Genomic DNA, 21,282 nt, shown 5'->3' with positions numbered 1-21,282 from the left:
CTGAGAATCAAGCCCTCCTTTCTCCAAATTCTTCATGTGTATTCAAAAGGTGCATGCAATTTGTCAAATAACTTCATTTTTGAACAAGTGTGATATAAAACCTCCAATTTTTGGATGCTGATTACAGTAATGAAAGGAACAAATCTGTTCCTGGTCATACAGAAAAGAGCTGAAAAGACAAATGTATTTACTCGTGAATTTTAGTTCAGATGTAGCTCATTTGCTTAGTGCTGCTTGAGGGAGGGAGCTGGAAGATGATGAAAGTAGTTTTCTGCTTGTTTGTTCAGAGGCTTTAAGTGTTATCATTGAGTTGAGTTTATTTTTCTTTTCTGATCAAGGTTAGGTGCATGAACTGCAAAGTTAAAAATTGCTGTGCTGATGATGAGAAACAAGCTGCCTCCTTTGCTCCTTCCTCTTTGCTATCCCAGCTCCCTTTTCCCCCATCCAGCCCTAAAACCTTCAATAATTACTTTGATGATTGAAATTATGGAAATGTTCCCAGTGGTTCAGACCTGCCAGTACTAATTAAATCTCAGGATTTGTCAGTCTTTTCAATTTAAAATTAAGCTTTGTAAAGCTTATCTGAAGACATGATTTTCTTATCTGTAGGGGCCCTGACTCACTTCATACTTTAATATGATTTCTAGGGAGTAAACATGCTTTATCTTTAATTCTCACAGCTGTGAAAAAGAATTAATGAAAAACCTTCATTACTTAGTCTCTTTCTATTTGCAGCTTCCTTGTTGCAGAATTTGGTCAGAACACATGAAAGAAGGGACAGGTAGTTTCCCTGGAGCTCAAATGAGCAGGCTGTTGGCCCCCACCCATGAAATATATTACTTAGGTTTGTGGGGTGTATTTTAATAAATGCTGGGAAGCATGTAGTTGCTGTTGTGATAACTGCTGAAGTTAGGTTCTGGAAAATACAGTGAGCTTTCTTGCTAATTTATTGCTTGGCATGCACATAGCTGTTTGACAAACACTGATGGAGCATGCAATTGTAGTTGTTATTCAGCTTAGCACTTACTTAGTGTATGTATTGCCCTCCAAAGCAGCTAGAATTTATCTTTTAATGCTAGGATAACTTCAAGTAATATTTTGACTCTTTATGAACAACTTTACTGAGGCATGCATTGTACTACTGATAATACAAGCAGTAGTGAATATAACCAGTGATAGTGAGCAATAATAGGTGTTTTAGAACATGTGGTAACTGCACATCTGGCGTGCCCTGCGCTTTGAACAGCTAATTGGTACTTCTGGGACCTAAACTCTTGTACTCTTTAAGGACTAGAGTCAACTGTTCAAACGTCAGTGTGGGTTCCTTATTATGCACAGTGCTCTACCCTTTGCTTACCTACTGACATTATTTATGTGTGAGACTGACCTCCTGCAATTAGTATGAGTGTGGCTTTGCTAGCAAGTGGTACCATATACCATAAGTGTTTTTGTTCAAAATAATTTTAGAAAAAAGGAAGACTCTTGCTTACATAGCTGCATGGCTATAGTGTTTTCTCTCTTTTCCTGTTGTTTCTGCTCTTTCTAAACATTTGCAAGCTTTCAGTTTTGGATTAGGAAAAAATAGTATTTACAAAATTAATAATTAAAACCCCCAAAAACAAAATGGAAAATAGCTCTGTCTCTCCATGACTGTATTTGAAGAGAAGAAAATTTAGTATTCATGAACACCATGGAAAAGAAGATAAGTCTGTTTCTAGTAAAGAGATGTCCACTATGGCTTTGGTGCTGTTTGGTAACTTCAGTAATTTAACCATGTGTCTAGAAGGGAGAATAAAGAAAGAGATGTTGTATACGTAAAGACGTGCATTTCAGAAGTTTGAGAAGATTCTGCTTTTGTCCTTAAGTTATTATAATTAATTTAATATACGACTAATTTATTTTATTTTGGCAGAAAATAGAATTTTTTTCCTATTTCTGTTGCCAGATTATATGGGTCTAGGTTGGTGATGTGGTGGGGATGTTACTGTTTTAAAAAGTCTTTTCTGTCAGTCTTTTCTGCAGTCTATACAAGGAGCTTGACTCCTAAACATAGTGTGAATTTATCAAGCAGCATTTCCCAGACAGCTTATGGAAAACAATCCTGGAGGACTCCCAAACTTAAGTAACTGAAAGATACTGCTTGCTGTGCCTGCAGCTCTCTGGAATTGGAATGTAAAACTGGCAGTGGAATAAACGCACTCCCCGAGGAGGCTGAAGATGCTGCAGAGCAGCAGACGGGGAAAAAGAACTTTCCCGAAAGAATGAAATACGCTTTTCTTCTTTTTTTTTTTTTTTTTTGTTTAGCCTTATTCCTCTGTGAGGCCTGCAGTGATGGCAGATGTCCAGCTCAGTATCAAAACTACGGTTTTAAAATTGGAATGAAAGTATGGCTCTTAGCCACTCGTTAATCCTGTGCTGAAGGTCTCCAGGAGAGTGACCAGGGCTGCACAAGTGCCCGAGTAATCACGGCGGGGTGGTGCGGAGAGCTCACTCTGCAAGTGTGTTTCTGGACAATAACATTTCTAGGATATTTGAGAAGCACAGTACCTAATTATCTGCTATTTCTTGGCTGAATTGGGCTGCATGATGTATATAGTTATGCTTCCAGAGAAAATGAATCTGCATTTGTTGTAGGAAGAGTTTTTGGGGTAAGCTTTTCCTATTTTTTTCACCTTTTCCATCTTTCTCTCTTTTGCCTGCTTCCTCTAAGAGTTTTCACCAGTATTTAGAGTTCTTAGAAGATCTTAAAAGCAGAATATTTTATAAATTTCTGATAATGCTGTTCTTTAAAACTATGTGTGACATTTTTTTTGTTAATCTTTTCTTTTCATGTACCAGCTATATAATGTAGTGCAATAAGCATTGAGTGTTGAGTCATTTAAAATAGAAGATTTATTGTGCTATTTCAATGAAAAGCTAATTTCTAAGAATGAAATAGCAAGAAAAATGACAAATAGTGACACCTTGTATTTTCATGACTAAATTTTGAGAGGAGGGTCTTTGAGTCACTGAGTTGAGCATCTCCGGGATGACCAGTCACCGTGGCCATTGAAGCAGGTCCATCTCTGTGTGCTTGTGTTCTGTCATCTCAGTCAAGCACCTGAATGTCTTTAATTCACTACCTAAGTGCCAAATGTCAAATCAGCTGTGGGACTGATTTGATCATCATGGTAATTGTATTTTGTATGGGCTTACATAGCTGTATAAGAATGAAAAGCTGTGTTACAGCCCAAAATGCATTATTCTGGATGTTTCATTTGCCATTTCTCTTTGAGATGGGGGAAAAGAAGCAGAAGATAGAGAGAGACACTGCAGACTTGGAGTGTTTTGGAGATGCTTCATGACGTGTTTATATATAAACCATAGAAGTGCAAAGTCTTTTTTATTTTGGGTGTCAGCATAATATCCTATTCCTGTCACTGCTGATGTTGTTTTATCTCTAGAGATTGATTTGTGGAAATGTGATATGCAGACACATGTGAAAACACAAGTAGTTGTTGTCTTTACTTAAAGGTTAAGGAGATCATTGCCTCATATATCATTCTAGTTTCCCATAGTGACTGAAAGATTTGCTCTCTCTAAAAGTTGATAGCTACAGGAGAAAAATGCTTTCCAGAATCATTTTTCCTTTAGCTAGCTGACTTTTTAAGTTCAACAGTTTACCTTTCTATGGTTCAGAATAAGTAACTTGTATGTCTTGGCCTCCATGTAAGTGATCTACAAAGGATGGATGGAAGTGAAACTATGCTTGTTGTGGGAGAATGTGGGAAAAAAGGAAAAGGGTATATTTAACACTCTCCAAAGGCACTACCTCTAAAAGAGATAGAAAGTCCTGAAAAATGCACGTGAAACCATTGAGGCTTACTGCAAGTTGGTTTTGTTTGAATCAGCTGACATGAAGCAATGTCTATCCAGAAACTAATGTGCCATGTGTGCATTTCTTCACACACACACACACACACATACACACAGACACACACACATGTTGTTAGATTTCTTAATTCCAGTTTAATCAATGACACTGCATGCCTGAACCCGAAGTCTGTATTTAAAAGCGGATATAAGGAGGATATGGTCTGTCAGTCTGCCTGTCTGTCTGTCATCAGGTTCTTATGCTTTTTAATAACCCACAACACCTCCCCAGAGGTCCTTTGATAGGCAAGGGCATGGGCATGTTTTCTAGTTGAACCTGCAAAACCATCTGTCCAGTCTTTGGGACAGCTCAGCCTGGTTTTTGTGTAGCTCCACAGTGTGGGTACCTTTGTTCCCCCCGAGGTTTCCAAACACAGAGGAAGCTCTGCAGCAGTGACAGAGGGGATAATTCCTCCTCCCCCTGTAGCCCCTGGGCTCTGTGCTATGGCAGGAACAGTCCTGCAGCAACCCACCTTGAACAGAAGCCTGATGCAGGTGGAAAGGGAGCTGTGTCCACAGGACTGTTACTGCTGGAGCGAGCTCTTAGTGAGCTTGAGGGTGTGTGATCCAGAGTGAGAGGAGAGAGGCAAACCCACCAGTGGGCTTAACAGGGATTTAAAGTGACTCCCTTAGAGTGCTTTGAGACTAAACTTGTCTGAAAATTAAGATCATAAATACATTTTTCTGTCAGTTATATCCTTATGTGTTAGCATTTAAACCTCTTGCAAGGATTTTAATTGGCATATAAACCAGATAAATGTTTCATTGCAGTCTGTCAAAAGGAGTAAGAAAATATTTAAAGACTATTTATTAAGAAAATATTTTTTAAAGATACATTTTTCCTGTGCCTTTAGAGTACAGACAGACAGCAGATGGAAAATGCATTATATTATTGTTTCCTTCAGGAATTAATGTCTTGAATGACAAGAGCAAAAATTTGGGGAGGTGTGTTGTTCCTGTGTATGGTGTGGATTTTTTTGCAATGCATGTAGATATACTTTAATCATGTTTGCTAGCAATGTCAGATACTTTGTGCATTTCCACAGCTGTGTCTGGATTTTGGGAATAGTCTAGAGAGTACATGTCCAGTTACTGTAATCTTGGATAGCTTTTTGTAATTCCTTTAGTTTTGTAACCTGGGGCTTTCCACTGCACTGAGTACTTACTGACCTTTAATTTCATTTACTGGAGGGTGGAGAGGAAAGAGGAGAAAAGAAAGGCTTTAGGAAATCCCTTTCCCCACCCTGCAGAAGAAGGTAACTTTCTGTTTAAGTCTTCTTTGGGTTTAAAGGCTGTAAGCAGAGGAAAAAATACAGATCATTTTGCATCCTTCATAAAAGCCAAATGTTGAAAGCAAAGTATCAAATATTCAGGAGCATTACAAATTTGATAAAACCTCTGGAATAGATGATAAAATGTTTTTAGTCCCTGCTGAACAACCTTTATGCTGATACATGATTATTACTAATATACTGTAGTTAATATTTCAATAATGGTCTCTTAAACAGGGTACTTTTATAATGGATTTTGCTTTGGATTAATAATGCACACACCAGATCAATAATCTCTTAAGATGCTTTTCTTCCTACTTAACAATCATCTAGTTTTCTCAAACTGAAAATATTTCCCCATGCAGTTGATTACTTTTCTTGCTAGATTAATTTAATCTGCTCTTTTATTTCCATTTTAAATCGATAGCAGACATTTAGTATAAAATAATACTTTTTTTCTTGTGGTCCAAAAGGTTGGGTTTGTCAGCTACTTTCCTACAGCTGGGGAAAATCTATTTGTTCATTTCTTAACCTTTTGACATGTCTGTTTTTACAAGCCCAGCTGTTTGTGATGGGGAATTGAAGTATAGAGTAACAACAACAGAAGGAAACATCTCTTGTTATGATCAGAGTGTAAACTGAGCCCAATGCAGTGAGGGGTTTGTAAACCTACTGGTTTACACAAGATTTTTGAACACTAGAAAAAAATAAGAGACCCTCTTCTTCCTTCACGCGATTCTATGTTGAATTTTCATGTGGTGTAACAAAAAGTTCATTTTTAAAAGTTTTATTCACATTTCTTGGACATATGACTGTAAAATTGACTTGCAAAAAGTTTAGACCACTGATTCTCCTCTATAAAAGGAGGTTTAACAAAGTCATAACTGTTTTTTTCTTCTGTTCATGTGGCAAGTGAGACAGGTCTGAAAAGTCAAGACCACAGAGCCCTGTGTGAAGTTGCTAAAATGCCTTTGCTGTTGTAACAAGCAGGGAAATGCAGGATTTCAGAAAGGAATCAGTTGACAGGGTCTGCACACTGTTTTCTCATGGCTGACCCTAGCCTCAGGAGTGTCCCAAGTTGATGGTGCATGTAGGTGCTGAAGAAAGAAGTAGCTCTATCTGTCTTCTGTCTCAGAGTGTTACATCTATCAAACCTTCAGGCTTCAGCAACTCAGTGCCAGTCCTACTTTTATCACACTTGGCAAGCATAACCATTATATCAAAACTATTTAACCTTGCCTATGTTTTTCCAGTAAGAGTGGAGAGTTGTAATTGTGACAACAGATCCAGCTTTGTCCTTCTTTCTCAAAACAAGGTGTATCATCTGGCAACAGATAATGATGCACGTATTTATGCCATATATATATATATAAAATATAAAGTTGAAAGGTTTTTCACTCTCCTTACGTCATAAAAGCCATATCTGAATGTGTTGCAGTGCCAAAGGACACCACAGTGATTACATGTGCTATAAGCACGTGTGAGATGGCTTCTGCACTAAACTGAGGAACAGTTAAGGGTCTATCTACAGCAGCAAAAGTACCAGAATGGGTGCAGTCCTGTTCTGGACCCTACAGAGGCACTAGCTGGGGCTTCTGTTACCAGTGGGACTGGGAATCTGTGGCAGAGAGCCAGCTATGCCTCACCACAGGGCTGATGGCAGACACTGCAGCATCACCTCTGGGTTATGCAGACAATCCAGCTTGTCTGCTAAGTGTGTAAAACATTATTCTCATGGGTTACTGGTAACTAATTACTAATGAAAAGATGAAAAGTATCATTCCCCCCCCCCCCCCCCCCCCATTTTGGTAGAGTGGCTATTTTAGCTTCTGATTTAAATACAGTAAATGTTTCCTTAAAACTCACATGGAAAAAGTCCATGTTTAAGCACTTGGAAATTTGAAAACCCTGACATGCTGCATGTGCATCCCTTCTGTACTGCTTTGGCAAGTCCAAATGTTTCTTTTTTTCTTTTTATTTCCCTCCTTAAAATGAATCTATTTCAGATGAGAATGTGGAGTTGCATAGTGAATTACCTTTATTTGTGCAAAGTATAAGCTGTCACTGCCCACACCCATTCATCTCTGTAACAAAGGGGATAAATGAAAGGGGCAAGTGGGAGTGCTAAGGAGGGATTCCTAGCTACATCACTATGTGCAGAGTAATATTACAGGCTCAAAGCAGAACCACTGGTATCAGTGATATGTCCCTAAACCAACTGTGTTAGTCTGAAAAGAGGAAAGCAAACATAAGAGGAAGGAGTGTCAATACAGGGGCTGGGGGAGGGGGGAATGGTGGGCTCCAGTATAACACACTCAGTGCATACTGCATAATTGTTTTCCTGTTTGCTAATGGTGATTATCAGGTCTTTTATCTTAAATATGCTTCTTGCCACCTTTGGATGTCAGAGATAGTGCTGACATAGTGAGGCTTGGAGTTTGAACTATCCTTTTCATAGTAAATAGAACTTGATAATGAAAAAACCTCATGATCCTTCCACTTACAAATCTGCCAAATCCCTATGATACTAGTTTTCTCCCATCTCTGTATGTCAGTGTTATTGTGACTGCTAAGAAAATCCATAAAATGGAAGATGGCAACTCAGAATCTTACAAATTGGCAGTGGTGACTGGCTAACACTGTTGAGTGGTTAGGCATTCTCTTCTTGCTTTCCTGGGCTTTCATCCTCTCACATTTCTCCCTGTGCAGTATTCTTCCATTTCAGAGTTATTGGCAGATGCAGAAGTATGATCAATACATTGTCAGCTGTATCAGGATTTTTTCTTGAATATTCTTTTTTTCCCTGTGTATGAACAAGTTGTAAATAAATCACAAATCCAACATATATCAATATATGTTAAATGTAGTGATCAAACTGAGTTAGATTTTGTACAATCCTCTGGCAGATACTTCTAGAAACAGATTGTGTCAATGCTGTTCATTGAATCTTAAAAATGACTTCATGTTATTACACCTTAAAGGGCAAAGAGGGAAGCCTCTCTTAATAATTTCAGTGAATCTGTACTGTGCTTGTTGGGAGGTGCTTTTTACCAGTCTCTCTCTGCTAATTTTGCCATTGAAGATCTCTTACCCATGTGGTCCTCTGGCAGCTTCCCTTCTTTCCATCAATGTGCACGTTCATGTTACATTTTAGCTGTGGCACTCTTCAGTTTCTGATGTTGCATTTTTCTGAGTCAAGATCAGCTGTAACAATTGCCATGTAAAAGGCAGCAAAATGACCACAGTCAGTTTGGCTATTCTTGCTATGAATTGTTCAGGCCTTCAGTGCAAGATGGCTTTGTCATTATTTTCAAAGAACTTTGCTGTAATTTTGTCAGGAGAGGAATGTTTCTCCCAGATTGTTTTTCTAACCTTCAAAATATTTTGCAATGAATTTGTAATTGGCAGGGTCTGTGCATAGTTTAAAGGTTTGAAGTGTTTCAAGTCCATTAGTTTTACATTATAAAGAACATGTATTAATTGAAAAATCATTGAAGAGGAAATTTTTGTATCTTTTGCTGTTCTGTTAAGTGATACTGATCAATTGTAAAAGGAACTTGTACTCTCATGCTAACTTGGTCTGGCAAAGAATATAGCCATCCTTATGGCCTGTGGTATTAAGAGATACATGGTTTTGGATACAGAAATAAGTATAGCTGATTTCATCCGTGGCTGTATTTAGAAATTACTGGAAAAGAAGAAAAAATTGAGTAAACCCACCATCCTTCTCTTTTGTTGAATAAAGTTACTTGAACTGAACCGGCTTGCAAATAAATTCATCATCTTACTAAATTGTTATGGCTGGTCATCTGTTTGCATTCTCTTACTGACTTAATTACAAAAACTTCACAAATCTTTTGTCAAGATCTTTGTTAAGGGAACACTTCAATAGTGACAGAATTTCTATATAAATGTAAAAGTGAATGCTTCTTAATGAAATTCTGCCTCTGTGAGTCACACTTTATAAGTAATGCCAGAGAGGGAAGAGTAGGGAACTGCCCAGCTAAACTTCTTTTAACCTGTGCCTCTTTTGTAATCAAATAATGGTAGTCAGGGTTTCCAAAGAGATGAGGGTTTGAAAAGTGAGCATGCCAGCTAATAGCTGTGGTAGCAGGCTGAGGGCCACGGAACAATGCCCGCGTAGCGGCCTCTCAGTGCGTCTCTGGTGTGTCTGTGCCGCGGAGCTCAATAGTGAATGCGCAGCATTGTTCAGCTGGGAAGAGTCTCGGGGCGCTGGGGATGTCAGGGCAGACCGAGGGAAACTGATTTTCAACTTGCAGCCTCCTTGTCAGAGGGCTGGGAGAAGCCTGGGGGCAGTTGGCCATTCCTCAGGGCTGCTCTGCTCTGCCAGCTTCGTGCTGGTGTGTGCGGGTCCCCTGCGGGGATCTACCGCTCAGCAGTGTGCCCGTGGGACAGCATGGAAGAGAGAGGAAGGATGTTTTCCCCCTTGTGATGCGTTTAATGTTTGATTAAGTGAAAGCTTCCCTGAGGGAAGTTGGAAGATGGCATTTGAAATTATGGAAAAGCATGGACATAACGGAAGTTATTTTATTGAGGATTTACACCTTAATGGTCTGAATTTGGTCATAGGTTTTGGAAGAAGAGAAATGTTTGACTGTGTGGGGGTTTGGATGTTTCTTAAATAAAGAGACTCTAGATAAGTCATGAGAATGGCTCTTAGAATTACCTGGTAAGTTCCCATGTGTGTAGGCCACGAAATTGAGAAAGCTTTGATGTTCTCTCTATAAACAGGAATAACAAAAAGAATTGGGGTTCAGAATGGCTTGTTAGTTCTTGCAGTTCCACCACAGAGTTAATACATCCTCCCCTTCTCAGCCCCCTACCCTCACCTGTTTTAGACCACAAAATTGGCCTTTGTGGCCAAGCTTCTCCAAGTCCAGTCTGTGTATTTTGGATTTGAGAATTTGATTTGGATTCTGGCTCTAATATTTTAAAAAGGAAGGCTTTGCTACTTCTTTCTCATAGAAAACAAGCAAGTGGATAACCCAGACTAGGAAAGTGGTGGGACTGAATGTCCCTATCTGGAAGAAATATAAAATGCAAAGGAAAAATCTGAGAAAAGTAACTGCTTTAGCTGTACTAACTGTATTTAAATACGAGTCTAAGTTTTTGTTTTCCCTGTCTCTGATCTAAACACTGAGAAGATTCATCTGAGTTGTTTACTAAATACCAATGGGTTTAGATGTTGTTTATTGTAGTTAACAAGAACTCTGAAAGCTGGCCTATATAGAAGTGCTTGAAGGCTGCAAAAGAGAAGTAGAATGGTACTGGCTATAAAAGCCAAAAAAGCAGAAGGATAGGAGCAGACTCTTGTTATCTGATGTCTTTTCATGAATGTTTTAAATTTCAGCTACCTTGCTGTGAACCACAAATTGCTACATTTTTAAGAGGTTTCATGCCACTCTCTTGTTTGCATTTGTCAAGGTTTTTTTTTCCCTCCAGATTGACAAAAAATTGCATAATAAATCCAATGGTCGGAAGAAATCTGAAGATCCCTTTTTTACTAACTTTCTTTGTATGGTGTTACATGTCTATAAAATTCAATGGATATACCCCTGAATAGGAATGTTAGAGAGTTTTGGTACTTTGAAGTCAATAGGATTATTTTTCTGTAGCTGTTAGTAAAGAAGGCACAGGGATTCTGCAATATATATAGCTTTAATAAAATGACTGTCTGGTTCAAATTAAGCTTTTTATTGCTCTGATAAGAAAGCACAGAGAAAGCCTTATGACTCAGGAAGTCAGTTGCTGTGAATTATGCACCAAATGTTCTCTGTAACCAAGTCTGGGCCTCTAATCTGTTTGCTTCTTGCCCTGTGGCTTCTGAAGTGTGATTGTTGTCACTGTTAATCTTGAATTCTGATATGTCAATAAGTGTTGCAGGCATTAACACCATCTCCATATGGGTGCAGAGGCTGCACTGGTCTGTACACTGACATTGCAGAGATTTCAATCTCAATTCATGCTTTGCTTCTTGAATACAAAAACTCTAAGGAAGGTATTGCTTGTTGGGATAGGAGTTTTGCACTCAATGGTTTGTCTTCATGAAATAACAGCAAAGAAGTAGTAGGAAGTATTGCAGGTGCTGCAGAAGGGCCTTTAAGCAACTCTGAAAGCATTGTGAAGGCTTCTTCATCACAGACCTGCATCTGTTGGGGTGGCTTTCATAGACAAGCCTGAAAAGCTGACAAGGCAGGGAAGGGAAGGGGAGGGAATGACAAGGAAGGGAAGTTTCATTTTCATGGAGCACTGTATTTTCTCTGTATTGCAACAGGCAAGGACATTGAGAGGAAAGGTGTAAAACATGATTCCCATAATTTAAAAATGCAGATGTTCTCCCCATGCTGCAAGGGGTAATTTGGAAGGACCAAATCAAGGTAAACAGCAGTCCTGATGAGATAGGGTCATCAGTAGAAAATAAAAAGTGAAGAACTGGGGTGGCTACATTTTTAAGGATCTGTTGTTTGTGGCAGCAACAAGACACCTTTGATTTTTCTGCTGTGACCAGTTATTTCGCTGCCATTTGGCAGTTTTAGTCTACTTGACCTTATTTATGTAAAATTCCACACTTAGCTGTAGAAGCAATACAGTGAGAAGACATTGTATATGTTAAACTCCTTTAAACCTGAACATCTGCTTGGTTTCTTTTTATTTCTTTTCATTTGAAGGTTTGTGAGATGTCAAAATACTGATTATTGTATTTTGTAAAAATCTACTGCAGTCATTTATTAAATCCAGAGTCCTTTAACTGTCATTGTGTATGTCCCTATTGAACTGGGATTTTGAAAGAGCTGTTAGCTGCCTGTTGTAATGCCACCTTAAAAATAAGACCTAATGTTCCCTTTTAGGAGGATGAGCACAAGAAAACCACTGACTTGAAATGCCAGAGCCAGTCTGTAGTGCAGCCAGACCACCAATATGTCTTAGTTCTCTTAGTTCCAACCTGTGTAGAATTTAAGGATTCTTCTCTCCAAGATGCAAACATGAATAGTGCTTTCTACAGCTTACATTTTTATTCAAGAGAGGAAACACAGAAGAAAGTTTTCATTTCATTGTAAATGTGAACATCTGTTAGGAGGAGCCTGCTGTTACTATTTCAGTTCTGTTTCAAAATTCTGGTTGCTTCCTGAGGTGCAGAGGAGGTTCCAGTAAGTGGCTTTAGTTGGAAACCAAATGGGAGAGATCATTTAGCTGTATTTAAAGAAAACCATCAATTATTTAAAGCTTCTGAAACTCACTTCTATTTGGCATCTAACATCGTCTGCTGTATCAGAGAAGTTGCTTTTATAAAATATGTTTTGCTTCATGCAGGATTTTCACTTGAGAGATTTGAGAGTCAACAGAGAATTTGGAGGCAGAAGCAAACAAAAAACTGTTAAAATTAGTTTAAAAGAACTAATCTATTTGTGCTAGACACTGTAGTTACAATTGAAATTGAAAGAGGTGAGTTGTAAAAGAATGTCTTCTTTAGCATCACACAATTAAGTTTTTCATGGGAACTAGCAAGAATGATTCATCGATGCTACGTTTCCTTCTTCTGAAACTGTGTCTCACTCTCTAAAGTTTCTTTTACCTGCTTTAAAGTGAGAGAGAGTCTTTTAGTCTTAAAAACTTCCCAATGTTCTTGGTAAAGCAACAAATGTTGTGTGCTATGTTGGCTGAACCAAGATCTTCTGTGTGCTCATGCTGCAGTGGGCTTTGAAAAATTGTGAACTTCAGTAGGAGCTTTAGGCTGCTTAGATGAAGTTGAAGACAGTAATATGTTATATATTGGCCTGACAGGACATTTGCCCAGAGCAGTAGATTAGTCCAGGAAGAAGTAAAAACCAAATGTGGTGTCGAAGCACAATTATTTAGAAAATAATTGAACTGTGCCTTTTTAATTTTTTTTAAAGAGGAGAAAAGCCAGCCTTCAAAATTGACAAGGAGATGCAAAACAATTCTTCTAAAAGGCCTATAAATGGACAATTGGATCCATATGCTCTGTTTGTGTTGCAGTACATCAGCAGCATGTGATGGCTTGTTCCTTTTGTTAGGTGTCTCTGCAGCACTGTGTACAGATTAAATAGCTACTGCATTGCAGAGAGTTATTAATACATTACATTGCACTTCCAGGGAAGATGTCACTGTGTCCTTTAGCCTGAATGTACCTTGTGGTTGAGTTAGGGGTGATTTTTAAAAAAAATTTTTACTGAGGATAACTTATTTTTGAGTAAATTCTTAGCCAGCTGGGAACTATAGAATAACGTCATTCTTAACATCTATAAACTTCACTTATTGTTGAAGTTTAGAAAAATCAAAGCCTTGTTCCAAAATAAGAACAGGTCACCCTTCTTAAATCTTAATCCTGATACACTAAAAATGTGATCTTATGCCACTGTACATACAATAGAAGGAAGCAGGAGATGGGGCAGAGAAAAGTATGCAACTCCTAAAATATAATGCAGATAAACAAAATGCACGAAACACCACAAAATGAGAAGTGGGGCCAACCCATTGTTTTTCTGACCCATCTGTGTACTGTTCCATTTGTGATGCACATCAGTAAAACAAGAGGCTTTTTGCTTTCCAGTCTTCTGCCCTGACAGCTCTCAGAGCTGTGCATGTTTAAAGTGATGGAGGTTGAGCGGTTGTTCTTGGGGAAATTCTTACGTGTGGGGGAAAATTCTGCTGACTTATACATGGGGATGAAAGGGAGAGCTAAGGTCAGGTGTGGGTGTGCAGAGATGAAAGACCAAGACAGAGCAAAGTGAAGATCTCAGCTCTGTTTCCCTCATCCTCCACCCCCAGGAGTGCTCGTGAGAGCTCCCTGTGCCGGTTCAGACTGAACCAGCTGAAGCTCACACTGCAGAGCTGCAGCCCCTGATTTTACCCAGCCCACTGAAACAGATGTAGGGCACTTTCTGTCATTGAGACTTCAGAGTTCAGGAGCTTTGTCACCACTAAATGATGAAGCTGCTTATACTGCTTGTATTTCTTAGGACTTCACAGAATTGACCAAGTAGTGCTCTATGTCTGGTTAATGCTCTACAGGTCTGTCCAGGAATTAGTTCAAACCTCTGACTCGGAGGTGATAGAAGCTTTGTAGGCAAGGTGGGCACAAGGTGTGAGGAAGCAGAAGTCCAGAGGAGTAAATCATTAGCTCCTGCCAGAAATATGTGTGCATGTGGAACATTGCAAATGTAAGGTATATTTGCCATATTGAAGTGATTTGAGTAGCTGGGTGCTGCACTGTAGATGTACTGAAAATTTTGGCACCAGTGTTGTCCTTTCTGTGCCTTTGAGTGTGTCCAGGACTTACAGATGCCACAGTGAGTGGCAGCTCACTGTAAAGTATTTTGCACAGATCTTGCAAAAAGGTCTTTTAATGTAAATATGTAAGTATTAAAAAAATTCTCAGAAGTTGTGGGAGAATCCAGAGAATACAGGAGGGAGCATATCTCAGTGATCTGTGATGTCAACATGGCAGGCTGTAAACACCTGATCTCTTAGCCTGGGTAAAAGGACTTTCACCCCAAGAGTGCTGATGTTCAGATCAAAGTGTTTCACAGCTTTGCCAATGGTCTCAAGGCTTCCTTTTCTACCTCCAGTTTCCTGCTGTAAGGCATTGTTCAAGGACTGTGCTCTTTAGGAATACTCTGAATGAAGCTGAGTCTGTGCCATGTGCAAGGACATAGGTAGTGGATTTCAAGTATAATTTTAAAGATAGAATGCCTCTTTGTGGGCTACATTTCAGCATGCAGCTGTGAGAGCACACCTGGAAAGTGGTGCCAGTAGCTGGGAGCTCTTCTGACTTCTTTTGCCTCCCAGCTCCAAGAGGGAAATGCCACCACACCCTCTGCAGGCAAAGGAGATGTCAGCTTTCTCATGGGTTAGCAGGTTAGCACCAGCCTATATCCTTTTTTCTTATTTTCTGTTTTTCATCTTTTCTTTTCTCCTGCTTCTCCTCTCACTGTCTCCTCTCCTTTCATTTTTTTTTCCTTTTTTTTCTCTTTTTCCTTTTACTTGTCTTCACTGTGATTTAGCACAGAACACTTGATGGTATGGTTTTCACATTTTCTTCTGAAATTAATTTCTTTTGCCCTGAAAAAAACCCCAAACCACTGAAGCTTAGCAAGCACTCTGCAAAAACCTGTTCCTGTTTATGTTAGGGCAGAATAAGATCCAGAATGCTTCTATTTCCCAGCATCGTCCTATTATATTGCAAGTTCATGGAAGTTTCTAACGTAAACACAGAAATTTCACAGTAACAGCAAGTGATTTATTTGCTTTACATGCTTATCAATATTGTCTACAAATCAAGCAAACAAATGCTGTGGAAGTGGGGGCTCTATTTGATGTTTTCTCTGTGTTGTGCCTGGAAAAATGGAAGTTAGTGGGTGTTGCTCAGTGAAGTGTGCATTTTAAAGTTACCCACGGCGATGCCCATTGTCCTGTCCCTGAATTGCATGATGTCATATGTCATTTAAAGCTTGTAGTGATGCCGAAGGCTGTCAGTGCACTGGGAAAAAAGCGACGAGAAAGTTGTGAATCAGGTTTCTGTAAAGCCTTTGTGTTTAGGGTTTTGATAGATAAAAGCTGACTCATGCAATATTTCTGGCGAAGGAGCTGTACAGACTAGTAAGAGCTTCTCATTTTACCTGAGTGCCCAATGAGCTAATTCGGGAGCAGCTGAAGTCAGAGCCCGCGCCTCTCTCCCCTCTGCCGCACAGGTAGGTCCTGGGCTCTTCCTTCATTCGGGGAGGACTGGAAAAGAGAGAGGACTTGTTCAGCCCGGGTGTGAGGAGCCAGAGACATTCCTCAGCGGTGAGATACTGTCGCAGAGGATTTTCCCTTGCAATAATGTTCTCGGGTATTAGCGTGCTGGGTTGTGACAGAGGCTATTCTGCTTTACGGACTGCAGGCAGTGGGGGTGGGGGGACCGCAGTTGGGCTGATAGAAGCACATTAGTTGGTGACTCTTTTCCCTTGTAGTGAGATTTCTAATAAATGGAGTTCCTCAAAGTTCACTTAAAATACTTGGCAGAGGATTGTTTGTGACAGTCCAGGCTAGAAATCTAATCCTGCAAATATTGTAGCTCTCTAGTGTGCTGTTTTTCACAGAGGGTGTTAGTTTTAGAACTGATACGTATTCATATACAAAACTTAGTGATTAAAAATCTGCTGACCTTCACTTGGACAGGATTCAGAGCAGAAGATATAGGGAGTGTGTTTAAGATCATTTGGGATTGTTAGTGGATGGATTTTAATCTTTCTCAGGAAGCTGGAGAGTGTTTTTGTTTCTCAGTTCCAATGTTGCATTTTGGATTTGATACTGAATGTAGAAATTGTTCTCAACTAGTTTGCTTAATTGTATCCACAGTATGAATGCTTTATTTGAAATACGATGATATCTCAGGGCAAAAAACCAGGAAAGATATTTCTTGTAGTCTCATTGCTTTTTGGTAGCTAAACTCCAGAGGTTGTGAGGACTGTAATTTCTGGTAATGTTGACTTTGTAGATAACACCTGAGGTGCTCTTTTTCTTGCCAGGAGAAAGGCAACAACAATGCTAATCATGAATATAAATTAACTTTGGAGTTTTTACTTATGCAGTATGTCGTAAAATTTCATGTGCAGTAAACAACTTGGAGGAATAAACACGTATATTTAGTAGGACTTGGATAACTTTAAGTCACTTTTATATTTAAAGACAAAGCACTTTATCTCTCATTGTATACTAATGTTCTAGCATAGCCAAAGCTGCAGAGATAATGGAAACCCATTTATCATTACCATGAATATAATTACAGGAAGGAGGTTTTTGTTAAAGAAAAGCAAGTGATAGAAGAAGGTTATGCATTTTTGGTGAGAACTTGTTTATGACTGCACAGTGAAAACCCGAGACTTGCCAAGGCCAAGATGGTTGTTTTGCATGTGCCTTCAGCCCCGTAACTAATATTAGAGTTGCCTGTTGGGATGAAACAGTAGTATTCCTTGCCCTTGCATGTCTGTGGAGTAAGGGACGTGTCATTGTTCTTGCTGGGGAGCACTCTGGGGTCGTGCCATGCCAGTGTGTGTGTGACACAGGAGCAGGGAGCTTTGCAGGGGCTGGGAAGGGGGAGAGAGTAACTGAATTAATGCAAAGGCACAAACAAGAAATGACCTTGTTTGGGGAGCACGTTTCCTTATGAGTAGGGACAAGTAGTAATTATCCTCCTTTCAGTGCTGAACTAACAAGTAATTACTGTTATTCCTTAATTAAAGTATGCAAATTGAAGATTTTTTTTTTCTCCCCAGACTGAGTTAAATACCGTTATTCACAACTGACAAAAGTTCTCAATATTATTTTGGTTCATCCTTGAAAAGGTTCAGTAACCAAAAGAAAGCCTAACAAAAAAAGCAGTGAACCACGCCAGACATGGGTCAGGGTATAGAGGACTTGCTCAGTCTGTGCCTCTGCGGGCTCTGGGGGTACCTACAACTTCACACAGTATTTGCAGACTGAGTTTTGATGTATGCACCTACCTGCTGGTGCTGCTGCTGAAACTGGGAGGTTGGGGTGGACTGAGCTTGTAAATCAGTCCCACGGGGTATGGGACAAAGTACTTGCTTTTTATAGTAAGTTTCTATGAAAGACAGAAATTTGCAAGAGGTTACAGGGTTTGCAAAGGCACTGGGTCAGTTATGATTCATAGAGAGCAATCCTAGGGAAAGCTGTTTATTCTCTCTTTACTCTCATTAATTCATTGGTGAATTTCTCACCAGGCATTTGCTACAGACCTTAGGTAGCTGGTGCGAGGGTGAAGTTACTTAGTGGTACAACTGCAGAGTAAAACTACTCTTGAGAGTTCTGAAAAGCCAAATACAGATGCTGACAAGAGAAAAGAGGATAGGCATGTGGCTGTGGCAATGAACTCCATTCAACTGCTCTCTGTCCTGATGCCCTTGTGACTGCAGAAATCATTTAAAAAGTCTTCCTAATTTTAACAACAAGGGTAATTGTAGAGGTTATTTTCCTACCTAAGTGTTTTAAGATGATCAAGTCCAACTGTTAGCCCAGTGGTTATGCCAATTCCACCACTAAACCATGTCACCAAGTGCTACATCTACACATCCTTTAAATACCTCCAGGGATGGTGACTCCACCATTTCCCTGTGTACCCTCTTCCAGTGCAGTTGTGGTGGTACCAGTCATTGGTTTTTCTGGGTCTGGGTTGAGGGCACTTGAGACAGTAATTCTTGTTCAGCCCATTTGGTAAAGAAATATTTCCTAGTATCCAATATAAGCCTCCCCTGGTGCAGCTTGAGGCTGTTTCCTCTTGTTCTAATATTTGTTATTTGGGAGAAAAGGCCAAACCCCATCTGGTTACAACTTCCTTTTAGGTAGGTAGTTATAGAGAGCAATAAGGTCTCTCCTGAACCTCCTTTTGTATTCATACCCTCACCTCTTTCAGATGCTCCTCATAAGATTTGTGCTCCAGACCCTTCCCAGCTCTGTTGCCCTTGTCTGGACACACTCCAGCACCTCAGTGTCTTTCTTTCAGTGAGGGGCCCAAAACTGAATGCAGGATTTGAGGTGTGGCCTCACCAGTGCCAATTACAATGCTCAGATGGGTTTCTGAAGACAAACTTGTGAAGCCTTGGAAGATTGACAGATCCAGTGTCACTGGGAAGGGCTATAGGTTTTTCCCAGCTGCCTCTACCTGAGGCAGGAACTGAGAGCTGGGCAGAACCAGGGTGTGCCCCCAAGCCCTGATTTCCATGAGCAGGGTGTTTGGTGTAGCACTTGCCAGCTGAGGGAAGGGAGCTGCTTCCTGGTTCCATGCCATGCTGAAATCCCCACTCTGCTGTGCCCTGCCTTTCTTCCAGGTGTGCCAGCTGCCCAGGTGCCTACCTGCTGCTCTGCAGGAACCATCACAGTGCACCCTGAGAAACATATTTTACTGGTTGGAGACACAGTGCACAAAATTGTAGCAGAACTCTCTACAGAGAAGCCAAATGACAATTTATATCCGCCTGGGAAAGGAGTAAAAATGAAGTAAAAAGTAACTTTTCAGATTAAGAGTCAGGATGAGGCTCTGAGGACACAACAGACCAAGTAGAAAATAGCTAGTTTGGTGTAATTTATGTAGAAACATACAGGTATAGCAATTTGTATAAAAAATAGAGGAACTTGGATCAACCATATTGCATGCAATTAATTAGCCATGCCTTGCAGTTGCCTGGGGTTTGCCAAGGTCGCTGGGGATGCAGGTGTTAAAGAGCAAGCCCATTTTAACTATTCCAACTAATCCTCAGCTTTTTTAGAAAGCAATGATACTGTCATTAAACAAGAGAATAAGTGGATTTAATTTGGTTTTCTAAAACATGTTAGGTTCTCCTAATGCTTCTGGCTACAAGTGTGTCCTATGTAAAACTACCTTACCATTTTTTCTGACTCCACTGTCATTGATGTGAACTGTATTTTGCTTCTATTTTTTTATATTACTGAAAATTTTTGTGAAGCTACTTTTTATAATATTACAAAAATTCTTCTTTTTGTGAAGCATTTTTGTAATACTACTATTAATGCCTTTGCATTATTACCTGAGAGGCAGACCATATGTCAATGAAACAGGAAGAAAAGAATGTGGGGTAATGGAATTTCATAAGACTTTTACCTTTACTTCCCTTCTAAATGTAGCTAATCAGGTGTTTCTTTGTCATGTAATTTTAGTAAAATACCTTGGAGTAACTTACCGGAAGTGCTGCTCCCGTTATCTTATTTATCCTGCACATTTTTCAAGGGGGCATTTTTCATTCAGCAGTGTTGTGCTTTCTAACTTGAATGTGAAAAATGATCCAAAGCTGATAACGAAAATACATTCTTTCTTATCAAAAATGTATGCTTTCTTATCACCAGTAATAGCAAGGCACACATCATTTTCTGTACCCACATAGAAACAAGAGAATTTCAATTTTCTCTTTTATTTCTTCTGCATTTTTCTGTTTTAATTTTCCCTGATTTTATTGTTTTATATCTTATTTTTGAATTGGTACTTGATGTGATTTTTTCAAAAAGAGTATGAAAATATGCTTCTGTGCTTCAAAACTAGAAGAAATTGGCACAAAGAAAGGCTATAGATTTTCAGACTACAAGATAAAACCAGAGGTACAGACCTTCTGAATTAGGTTTTTAATCTCATGGCCAATTTCTAACCCTTGTACTGAGCAAATTACTCTCAGTGTTAATTCTTTGCAACACCTTGAGGGCAATACTTCTTAATAGAAAGCTAATCCCATCATGACTGAAATGGTGTTAGTAATACTCATATACAAATGAAGTCTTATGCATTCAAGATAGGCCAAATAAATCAAAACATTCTTCTCTGGTATTTTATTTCTGCTCGTTTTGGATTTATTTTGAAAAATGGGAGAGTTGCTTTCAGCTTTGTATGAAATCCTCCCCCTGCTCTGACAGCTGCAGGAGCTGTGTGTCGGGAGGTTTCTGCTTGTAATTGCACAGCAAGTCTGACTCAGTTCAAGAAGGGCCACCTTAAAGGTTGGGCGGGTTTGATTTGCAGCTTTATGGTTTCTTTACTGAAACTGCTGTCAAGAGCTGTAATTACTTGTATGAATTTTTGAAAAGTTGTCACTGGACTAAAATAAGGACTAAGCTACCGTGCAGTGGGTAGCTCCAGTATTGCTTTTCTTCCTAAATTGTTGCAAGTTTCCCTTTTTTCACAGGACAGGCATTATGAAATTCCATGAGTTTGTGGAAAGATTTTTTTTGGGATGACACTTCTTACTGAAACAGAACTTTGAAGTATTGAATTTACCTGCAGCTGCTTTTGCTGATTCTAATGCTGTATTGAGCATACACAATACAGCATAAGAACTTGGCCAGAGACAAATCTGCATTGCATCGTGGACAGTGTCCTGCAGGGCAGTTTGGCAAGGAAAATAAAGCAGAATTGAAATGCCAACAGGAAGACAGACATCTTATTTTGTTGTTGCAATGATCTGAAAAACAGCTTTGGGTCAGTTCAGCAGGGGGTAATATTCTGGCTTGAGCAGAACAGTTTTAGAATTACTTATTTTTCCCAGTAGAAAACTGA

The 21,282-nt window shown here is 39.5% G+C and overlaps 1 protein-coding gene across 1 annotated transcript in view; it reads left to right on the top strand.

Moving 5' to 3' along the window:
- Positions 1–21,282, top strand: part of PLEKHG1 (pleckstrin homology and RhoGEF domain containing G1) — a 126,017-nt gene that overhangs the window by 57,360 nt on the left and 47,375 nt on the right. The window lies entirely within an intron of this gene.

This window comes from Molothrus ater, chromosome 3, assembly GCF_012460135.2.
Source record: "Molothrus ater isolate BHLD 08-10-18 breed brown headed cowbird chromosome 3, BPBGC_Mater_1.1, whole genome shotgun sequence".
NCBI classification, from domain to species: Eukaryota; Metazoa; Chordata; class Aves; order Passeriformes; family Icteridae; genus Molothrus; species Molothrus ater.
The sequence above is the reverse complement of the archived record's forward strand: the minus strand, read 5'-3'. Positions and strand labels throughout refer to the sequence as shown.